The sequence below is a fragment of the Coptis chinensis genome, chromosome 1 (genome assembly GCF_015680905.1).
Source record: "Coptis chinensis isolate HL-2020 chromosome 1, ASM1568090v1, whole genome shotgun sequence".
In the NCBI taxonomy this organism is placed as follows: domain Eukaryota; kingdom Viridiplantae; phylum Streptophyta; class Magnoliopsida; order Ranunculales; family Ranunculaceae; genus Coptis; species Coptis chinensis.
The window spans coordinates 44,700,038-44,711,895 of record NC_141456.1 but is presented as its reverse complement, the minus strand read 5'-3'; the positions used below and the strand labels follow the sequence as shown (position 1 = coordinate 44,711,895).

Sequence of the window (11,858 nt, the reverse complement as noted above, 5' to 3'; positions counted from 1 at the left end):
TCAAGTTGATGCATAGATGTCAATCATGCCCAACTTGTCAACTAAGCTGTCGAACACTTTTTCAGATACACCTTTGGTAAGAACATCAGCTAATTGCTCCTCTGAGGTAACGAAAGGAAAGTGAATAACCTTCCTGTCAAGATTTTCTTTAATAAAATGATGATCAACCTCCACATGCTTTGTTCGATTATGCTGAAATGGATTATGTGCAATCTGAATGGCGGCTTGATTATCACAATGTAAATCCATAAGCTTTTGAAGCTTGAAGCCCAATTCCTTCAAGACATTACGGATCCACAACAATTCACATACTCCATGTGCCATACCTTGAAATTTAGCTTCTGCACTCGATCTGGCCACAACTTTCTGCTTCTTACTACGCCAAATTATAAGATTTCCACCGACAAAAGTAAAATATCCTGATGTAAAACGTCTATCAATTTTATCACCAGCCCAATCTGCATCCGTGTGTCCAACAATGTCCAATACATCATTCTTTCCAAACAATAAACCTTTGTCAGGTGCCTTTTTCAAATACTTCAAAATACGAAAGACTGCATCCATATGTTCTTCACTCGGACAATGCATAAACTGACTAACCACACTCACAACATAAGCAATATCAGGTCTATTATAAGAGAGATAAATTAACCTTCCTACAAGGCGCTGATATCTTCTTTTATCAGTAGGAACTTGGTCAGGATGAATGGCAAGTCCATGATTCATCTCAATGGGTGTCTCCATCGGTTTGCAATCCAACATCCCTATTTCAGCAAGCAAATCAAGGACATACTTCCTCTGTGAGAGTGAAATCCCCTTTTTAGACCTTGCAACTTCAATACCCAGAAAATACTTCAGTTGTCCTAGATCCTTCATTTCAAATTCCTTTGACAGATACTTCTGTAATTTATTTATTTCCTTCGGATCATCCCCTGTAATGATCATGTCATCAACATACACAATTAGAGCTGTAATCTTACCATCCTTGTGTTTGATAAACAAGGTATGGTCAGAATTGCTCTGTTTGTACCCAAAAGCTCTCATGGATTTTGTAAATCTTCCAAACCAAACTTTTGGAGACTGTTTCAGACCATACAAAAACTTCTTTAGTTTACACACCTTCCCAACATCTTTGGGATGGTTCTTCACACCTGGAGGCATATCCATGTATATTTTTCCTCCAAATTCCCATTCAGGAATGCATTCTTCACATCAAGCTGGTGCAAGGGCCAATCTTTATTTGCTGTAAGAGAAATTAAAATTCTGACCGTATTGATCTTCGCCACATAACGTTTTGTGTATCCCTTGACAACCAATCTTGCCTTATATCTATCAATAGTTCCATCTGTATTAAGCTTCACGGTAAACACCCAACGACATCCAACAATCTTCATTCCAACAGGCATATCAACTACCTCCCATGTTACATTCTTTTGAAGGGCTTCTAATTCTTCATTCATTACTTTCTTCCATTTTTTATCTTTCAAAGCATCTTGCACGTTACTAGGAATAGATACAGTAGATAATTGATTAATAACAAGTGCATGTGATTCAGAAAGCCTATGATTAGACATAAAGTTAGTTATATGATATTTAGCATTGGCTTTAATGTCTGGTTCATATTGTTTCTTAGGAACTCCCTTACTCGCTCATTGTGATTTTCTAGGTTCAAGACTTTCTAACCCAACAAATTCATTAAAGGTTATAGGAGGTAGCTGAGGAGGATCATTCTGACCGAGATCTTCAGTTGTTGATGTAGAAGGAAAAATGTTGTGTGCTACAATTTCAGATACATCCTGATCATGTGCTTCTGTCTGATCACTGGGAACCAAATGGTTGATTGTTTGCTCATGATTATTCTCTACTGCTATAGGATCAATTTCTGCTGCAGGAAGATCAAATCGTTCCTCCAAGTGTTCCAATTCTTCAAAGACATCAAAGTTGTCAATAGACCAAGGATTCCCTTCACCGCCACTCTCCCCTTGGAGGGAAGACTGGGAAACTCCCCCTGAGTAATACGGGTCTGATTCATAGAATGAGACATCAAGAGATATATGTATTTTGCCAGTAATTGGATCATAACACCTATACCCTTTATGAAACTCTGCATAACCCACAAAAATACACTTCTTCGCACGAGGATCAAGTTTACTTTGTTCTGGTTTTGGGATATGGACATAAGTTGTACATCCAAACACCCAAGGCTCCAAGTTAGGCATAGATGGGATGGACAAAAGTGTATGGAGTTTCTGATAAGGATTCTGTAACTCAATTACCCATGAGGGAGTACGGTTGATAACATATGCTGCTGATTTCACTGCTTCACCCCAATAGGATCGAGGTACATTCATGCCAAACAAGGAAGCACGGACAACTTCCAACAACTACTTGTTCTTCCGTTCTGCTAAACCATTTTGTTGGGGGGTACCAGAATTGGAGGTTTGATGACGAATTCCAATTGACCGGCAAAATTCAGACATGAGGCCATTCACAAATTCTCCACCATTATCTGACTGAAAGACCCTGATAGATTGTTGATATTGAGTCGCCACCATTTTGTAAAAATCAGTAAACATCATATATACATCACTTTTGTTTTTCAGTAATGACACCCAAGTCATGCGAGTGCAATCATCAATAAAAGTTACATAATATCAAGTTCCAGAAAATGAAGAAACTTTTGCAGGACCACAAACATCAAAGTGAATTTTCATAAAAGGAACATGACATCTATTAATACTTGGTGAATATGAAATACGGTGGCTATTGGCCAGTTCACAAATGTCACAATAAAACTCAGAATCACTAACAACTAAAAATAAATGAGGTTACAACTTCTTAAGATAACAAAAAGATAGATGACCTAAACAACGATGCCATAACCACACAACTTCTTTTGCATTCTCGACTCTATTGACCTGATTAGCTTGCCCCAGAAAATTCTTCTATTTCTCTCCAATTTCTATCAAATCCAAATAGTACAGTTTCCCCCTTCTAACACCATAACCAAGGACCCGTCGAGTCAGAATGTCCTAAAAAACACATAAAGATGGATAGAACGTCACAATACATACAAGTGCTAGAATAATTTGACAAACAGACAATAGGTTATAGGCAATAGATAGAACAACTAAGACAGATTCAAAAGTAAGGGTATTAGATAACACAATAGAACCTTCTCTGCTAACCGGAGTTGGAGTACCATCAGCAGTAGAAATAGCGCTTTGAAGTGAAGCTCTAAGACTTTTCACAAGGGTAGGGTCATTTGTCATATGGTCAAATGCACCTGAATCAATTATCCATGTATTATTCGAAATAACCTTACCATTCATACCTGACTGTGCTACATTAGCCGAGGCATTGTCTGGATATCCATTCACAGCATTAGCAATGGCGGCCTTGCTTATATTCTTTCATGGCCTCCTTACAAAGTCCCACCAATCAGGATAGCCGATCACTTCATAATATCTCTCTTTGCTATGACCCAATTCGCCACAAACATTGCACGTTTTATCTGCATAAGGATTTGATTTACCTTTAGGGTGGCGTGAAGGACCAGAAAAATCGGGAGGAATATTTGTCTTGCTATGAACAGCCAAGACAGAGGATTCAATTGATATAGAAGGCCCCATAGCCTGTTTCTCAGATTGGACCTTGCGAATGTAAGCATAGCTATGCTCCAAGGAAAATTTAGGTTCCTTGCGAAGGATCTCTCCACGCACCTGATCATACTCCAAATCTAGTCCACGTAAAAACATATGAACACGCAATCTAGACATTGTGGATGTTTCATGGACTATAGCTGCAACATTATTATTATGGGAAGTCACCCTTTGATTAATCTCCTGAAACATGGCCACTAATTCGTTATAATAGGTAGGAATAGGTTTCCCATTCTGGTTTACTTCAAAACACTTCGTATTCAATTCAAAGATTCGAGTTTCATCAGAGTCATCATAGAAGGTCTTCTCCACATGTACAGCCTCCCAAATGTCCTTTGCAGTAGGAAGACGAATATATCAGTTCATAAGAGAAGTCTCCATGGAATTAATAAGCCAACTTTTTACCTTTTCATTATATGTTGCCCAAACTTTATATTCTGGAGAAGTCATATGCGGTTCAACTTTTGCGCCAGTCAAATAACCAATCTTTCCCCTGGCTTCAATACGCATCCGCATGAGAGGAGCTCATATGGTATAGTTGGACTCATCTAATGAAATAGTTTTTGGAAATGCCGAGTTGTCTTGTGGGGTGTAGTGGTGATGAATGACTTGTGAGGATGATTGATTTTCTGGCACAATTGGATTTTCGGTAGCCATTGCAGAAATTTGTTGCGAAAAAAAAAACTGGTATGAGATTTAGGTTTGGGAAAAAAGTTTGATATTTGGGTTTGAGATCCAACGATTCAAGGATGGTTTGATTTCAATGGTTATAGTATGCAGCGGATTCAAGATTCAATAAAAAAGTTCAAATGATCGAACATGCTCCGATACCATGTAGAATAGAAGACTTCAATTCTATTTGGTGTTTTTGATTCATCCCATAACATGGGTTTATATACAAGTTAGTTTCTTGTCTACCAAGACACACTATTCTAAATACATATATTGTTTCATATCTAAATATATTCTAAATATATTGTTTCCTATTTAGAATATATATACAGCTTTCTACAGCCCATAGTTGCTCGATTTCAGTAGATGACGAATGCAAGTTGTCTTGACCAGCAATGTTCAAAGGCTCCAGGAAATGCTGAACAAATGATATTAGAAAAGGAGCATTAGGAGTCAAAGCAAGACTTATTTCGGCTTCGTACATGTGTAATAAGGAATGCAAATAACATAAATAATATCAACAATTTGAATATTAACTGGAATTCTAATTTAAATAGACAATTAATGACTCATAATTCATATATGGAGTGTCGATATGGTAAGGTATATGGTATGGAGTCTCCATCAAAATCTGCACCATTGATAATTAAGTTGAGTTAGTTGCCAATTTGATGAACATAGAGAAGTTGGATGCAGAAGGTTCATGTTATCTAGCCTAAAGCAGACAAAAGAGATGAAAAGGAAAAATTAACGTTTCATTGAAGACACCTGACACCTCAATAACCACAATTTGCTGGAGTAATTCAATTCCCATTAGATTAAGAAGATCTTGGCGTGCCTCATAAATTTGGCAACAACAATACAATATAGGTCTAATGACTATAGAAAGTAGCTTCCTTTGGTTTTTGTAAAAAGGATCTCTACAGGATTTATGCTTAGAGTTTCAAACATAAGTGGAATAGTAAAGCATAGTACGGAAGTAAAGAAATTTTGAAATTACACTTTATTGTGGATTATACCAACAGAAACAATAGTGCTTCAGAAGACAGGCTTTGTCCTACAATGAAGTATATTAGTGTTAAATCCTTTTGTGGCAAACGACATTGTTGCTTTGTTTAATAGTTAAGCATGAATGTGGTGAAATATTTATCTCATAAAACACACTTTTGTAAACCTTAATTAAAGAGTAATAAGAGAAGCATTTCATAAAATATGTGCATTAAAATCATATTTGAAACATAACGTTTCCATGAACGTCTATTGATATTTGGGGAGGGGGTGGGAAAGATATAATTGCATAAAATCTTACCGTAAATCATACTATCTTTTCATGCAAAGAGTATTCCTACATGGCTACATGGATTCTACATCAAATTGCTTTTCAGTGTAAAAGTAATAAGTTTACTGAAATACTAAAGCTTGTACACATAATTAATGAGTTATGTAAGTTAGCCACAATACAGATAAATATAAAGTTCAATTGTTTACCTATAGGCAAATTGAACATCAAATCTTTCCACCACATTTGATTCATATATTTGTTGCTTGAGAACTTGAAGTCAGGTAACTTCTTAATGTAATCTTTCCACCACATTTGATCCATATATATGGTGCTATTGACATCAAAGATGTCAGACATTTCTAGGTAACTTGTTTTGAGTGCTCCAGTCTAAAATTTAATCATATCATATCATTGTTTTCATATGTTTAATTCTTTTAAAGATTCAATGAAACATCATAGACATTAATCTGAAAAAATGACTTACTTGCCATTGATGTGCCTTAAGCATGGCAGGACTCACCTGTCGGGGCAAAACGTTAACCCGACACTCCCGATGTGATGGTGCTTCCGAAGGCTCGAAAGAGATGGGGGATTGGGATTTTTGAGGAAGAGAGATCGCAACTAACGCTCTTTGCCCTACGCACCCGAGGAATCCGGGATCAAGTCTCTTAAAAACGTAGTTCTGGAGGATGCAGAAGCCTCCATATATATAGCAATCTCCTGCCTTGGCGGCCAAGAAAGTGATTCTCGGAGATTGCATTCTTTCATGAATCCTATCATGACTCTATCTAAAATAGGATCATTCTCTAAGATTCCATTCTATCCTTGTGCAAGATCTTATCGGATTGCATTAGGATCTTATCGAGTGATTTGGATCGTAATGATCCGCATGATTGGGTCCACGAACTTGGGCCACCCGGATGGGCCCTAAACCCGTTGTGAACTCTAACGGATTAGAGGACCGAATTATCCAAAGTGTTTGCCCCCAAACTGGTCCGCTGCTGGTCTTACACCCGGTTCATAGTCCGAGTATACTTTGGACCGAAAATATGACGTAGGGTACACACATTGCCCCCTCTTCAACAAATGATCAAAACGAAGATGATGATGATGTGTTGAATAATTAAAGTACCGAAAAATCCAAAATGAAGTAAGAAGGAACATGTAATGGAGACAGGCCAGAAAGTTTGAAAAGCTGAAACACTTGAGTGGGTAAAACGAGTGGCCAATTAAATGATATGACCATGGAAGAGGCTAACCTGGTTGAAAAAAGACTAAAATTGGTTAGAAAACCGGTTGATCCGGCAAGCACACTGCTGACCCAGGAAGAAAAAATGATGACCCGGCCTGAAAATGTTGGAAATTCATCAGACCCAGATCTAAGTAGGCCTGAACCGGCCTCTGGCAACTGTTGGAACTGGCATGTATACCGACTGAATCGGCTGGGAAGTGCTGGACCTAGCAGGAAAATTGCCTGGACAAGTTGGAAAACGCCTGAACCGGCTGGAAAAAGAGTGAACCGGCTGAAACAATGTCGAAACCGGATGGAAACCACCTGAACTGGTTGGAAAAATGCTTGAACCGGCCGGTGCCGGTCGCCGGTGGGAGAGGGTCAAGAGTTGAAGTGCACTGTGCAAGTACTGTGAACAGTACTTTTTTTTTTTTGGAATGGGCCCTTTGGATGGGGCTTTGTTGAATACATGGGAGGCTATTCGAATAATGAATTTCGGATGTCTTGAACGACTGAGCTTGTGGCTGATCAATTATTTGATAGTCAAACCTTAAACTATATATGCTCTATGTGGCAAATCTAGCCGACATGGCTGACTTCGTAAAGGTCATCAACTAAGATGCCCCCGCTTGTGTTACACGGCCCGGTATATAGCTCATCATTAGAAATAACATGGAGTTTGTGACGCGGAATAACACCAAAATAACATAGTAACTAATGAACTGCACGCTGCATCCGTGTCGTGTGAAGAACAAAGTCAGTAGCAGATGAAAGTATGAAAGCCAAATCAGGAGAAATAGAAGTGGAATCTTTGGAATTGGGACAACATCTCCAACCGATTCGACACTAATCCTTAAGATTCTCTTCATAGAACCTGCGAAAGTGGATGTAACACGGAAAAAATATGTGTAATATCTTTATAAAATATTATACGGTGGTCTACCGTTGCCGCGACGATAACAATGCCACTAAGTCACTTGACGAACAAGCGTAGTTACACTGCAAAGATTCTCCCATAGACGATCCTTGAGGAGACCAACATGCAACCTAGAAGTGCCTCAGTAGTTGGGTTTAAATCAGAGTGTAGCTTAGACTCCGCCACCAAGGGTATACGCTTGATGTACTCTAAATAATCGCACCCAGACCAAAAGCGAGACATTATCGTTCTTGGATTTTTATTGTCGAACCATGATGCCAGGCGTAGGCACACACGCACCCACGCAAGTTTAAACCGGTCGCGGGATTGCCTTCGCCACCCGGGTAAATTTAAAACTAAATGACCAATTTGAAATTAAAACACAACATAAATGGAAAAGAATTTTATTGATGAAAAATGGAAGGAAAGTACAATGTATGTGAAATTTATTGGTGGAACTAATGATAAGTAAATTACTTGTGAAATAAAGCGCCAAATGGTACGCTGTTCCATGGTTTGGTTAGGACATCGCCAGCCAAGTTCTTGAGAAAATAAGAACCTTTGGATCGCGAGCCTTTCAATGATAAAAGGCCCCTCCCAGTTCTCACCGAAGTTTCCGTTGTTGGGTTATTCGCTGCTCCTTTGCCTTGTAATGTAAGACCCAATCGCCTGGTTTAAATGCTTTCGTCTGTAACTTCTTGTCATAACCGCGCTTCATAGAATCCTGGTAAGTCATGAGATTCTCGCAGGGGCTCATCTCTAAGGTCCTCCACCATGGCTCTGTCGCGAGCCAAGATGTCGACATTGACCTCTGTGGAGATGGCTTGTGAGCGCCCGTTGGGCGATTATTTCAGTTAGTAATCTTTGCTCCATTCCATATGCCAATGAAAAGGGTGACATTCCCCGCTGAACGACGGGGTTGTCCTATAAGCCCAAAGCACCCCCAGTAACTGCTTAACCCAGTTTTTTTAGTCGATTCAAGCCTTTTCTTCAACGCGGTCCGAATAACCCGGTTCGTTGCTTCCGCCTGTCCATTTCCCTAGGGATAATAGGGTGCAGAGAAGTTATGCCGTATCTTCAGGGATTTGCAGAAGATGTGGATCTCAGCAGAATCAAACTGGCGGCCGTTGTCCGATACCATTTCAGCTGGGACACCGAATCGGCACACAATATCGCGCCAAATGAACCGTTTGACGTCTGAAGACTAAATCTGACTCAAGGAGACAGCTTCAACCCACTTAGTGAAGTAATCAGTTGTGACTAAGAGAAACCTCACATTACCTGGGGTAGTAGGTAAAGGACCCACAATGTCGAGTCCCCACTTAGCAAATGGCCAAGGGCTAAGTATGGGATGAAGCTCATTCGCAGGAAGCTTAATGATCCGAGCATGTTTCTGGCATGGTACACATATTTAGACAAACCGTTTGGCATCTTTTTGCATATATGGCCACCAATATCCTTGGGTGAGAGCTTTGTGAGCGAGGCTCCGACTACCAGAATGATTACCACAAATGCCTTCATGAATTTCTTTTAAAATATGTTGTCCTTGTTCAGGAGTAAGGCACCGGAGGAGTGGGCCTGAACCCATGGGTTTTCTGTAAAGGCAGGACCCCCCCTCCGAGGTAGGTAACAACACAAACTGCCATGCATCCCGTTTGACTTTGTCAGATAAAGCCCTGTCTAAGGGGAGTTCTCCAGTTCGTAAGAATTCAACCATATTCTGACGCCAATCGGGAAGTAGAAGTTCCATTAACTCAATGTTGGAAAACTGATCATCTGGTATTTCGGGACCATTGTCAGCAAGATCCGTTTCGGAATCAGTTGTAGAGTCTTCCTTCTGTACAACCTCGTTTTCCGCCACTGCAGAGTCAATATCCACCGTGGGGGAGATGTCAGCATCCTCCTCATGGCTGTGAGGAGAATCCTGAGTGGGATGCTCTTGGTGCTTGTCCCGCTTTTGTTGCGCGATAGTGATCGTGATAAATCATGTGGTGAATGTCGTGCATTCGGCAGCGTAGACGTCAGCCATATCGGGCAATGGGAGGTCAATGCTAGGCAGTAACTGGACCTCTACCCTGATATTGCGAGGTTCAATTGAATCAACTGCTGCTGAAAGGTAGGCCAATGCATCAAGCGTCGAAACATCATTCCTTGGTCTTTGCAAAATTGAGATGCGCTCAAATTTTGCAGCGAGATCGCGTATCACATCTAAATAAGCCGCCATTCGCTCATCTCGAGCTTGATATGACCCTCCAACTGACAAGGAACTAGCTTAGAATCCGTTACCATATTGATTTCCTTTGCCCCCATTTCGAGTGCCACTCTCATTCCAAATATTGCTGCTTCATATTCGGCTTCATTGTTGGAAGCAGGAAAGCAAAGTCGGACGGACCTCTCGATTCGGCTACCATTTGGGTCGACTATCACACAACCGATCCCTGACCCCTTCCTATTACTTGAACCATCTCAGATATACAAACCTGACCGCCTCGCCCTCGAAATTCTCTTCAACGGAGTCGGTTGGTGGTTCGAAAATCGGCAGCGATTGTTCCTCCTCGAATAACTCGGGTGAAACCATGATATCTTCTACCGGGAAATCTGCCATCAAAGAAGCTAATGCATGACCTTTTTCTGCAGTGCGAGACTCATATAAGATGTGGTAAGCACTTAGGTAGCTAGACCAATCAAAGAAGGCGGACTCTTCGGCTCGTCCGAGTGCCTTGCGAAGGGGATATTCTGTATACACTTTCACCACACGTCCCTGAAAATAAGGCTTAAGTCTGCGTGCTGCATGCACAAGGGCAAGCGCGATTTTCTCAATTTTAGAATACCTACTCTCTGATCCAGTCAACATTTTGCTAATGAAGTAGATTGGCGCCCTCCGGTTTTCCACAAACAATACCGCTACTTTCATCGCGATCCTCGAAGTCGCCAAATAAATTCTAATGTCTTGGCGGTTTATGGACTAACCAGATCGGGGTGATACCAAGTATGCTTTAATTTCTTTAAAAGCCCTATCACAGTCCTCGTTCCAAACTGAGGCACCTTTCAACGTTTGAAAAAATGGCCTGCATCGATTTGAATACTTTGATATAAATCTATTCAGGGCTGCCAAACGACCGGCGAGCCGCTGAATTTCTTTTTTATTCGAGGGTGGGGGGATTTCGAGAATGGCCCGAATCTGTTTAGGGTTTGCCTCAATACCTCGTCGAGTCATCAGAATTCCTAAGAACTTTCCAGATGCTAACCCAAAAGAACACTTCAAAGGGTTCAACTTCAATTTATATCTTACGAGCCTATCGAATACCTCTTGTAAATGCTGAAGGTGGTTGGGTGTTTCTTTGGATTTGACCACCATGTCATCGATGTAAACTTCCATGATACGCCCAATCAGATCGGCAAACATTGTATTCATCATCCTCTGATAGGTGGCGCCTGCATTTTTCAGACCAAATGGTATGACTCTAAAGCAATATAGGCCATGGTCCGTTACGAACGCCGTGTGCTCCTGGTCCTCCTCAAGCAGAGGTATCTGGTTATAACCAGAGGAAGTGTCCATGAACGACAGACACTCAAAACCCGAGGTCGCATCGACTAGATTTGAGATGCGAGGTAATGGGTATGGATGCACTGGGCAAGCTTTGTTTAGGTTGGTGAAGTCAATGCAAACCCTGAGCTTCCCATTTTTTTTTGGAACCGCGACGATATTGGATACCCAAGTCGGGTATTCAACGGGCTTAATGAACCCTGCTCCAAGCAGTTTACCAATTTCATCATTGACCTTTAGTTTTCGCTTGGGAGCTATCAGCCTTGGTCTTTGTCGAACCGGTTTGAATCTCAGGTCAATATCGAGCCTGTGGCAAGCGACATTTGTGTCGACTCCGGGCATTTGGTTGATATCCCAGGCAAATATTTCTTGATAATCCCATAACAGGTGAATTAGAGCTCTTTTTTCGGTTGGGGGTAAGCCGGCAGCAATGAAAGTAGTTTCGTGGTTCTCGCCCATATCTGAACTTCCTCCAACTGATCGATCGAGGGACCCTTTTCAGAGCATCGGGCTTCTCGTACCTGATAAGCCCAACGTTTCTGTAATTG

General features: G+C 40.9%; 1 pseudogene; it reads right to left on the bottom strand.

Annotated features, from left to right (window-relative positions):
* Positions 1-744, bottom strand: LOC147524228 (secreted RxLR effector protein 161 pseudogene; annotated as a pseudogene).
* Between the last annotated feature and the right edge of the window lie 11,114 nt (positions 745-11,858).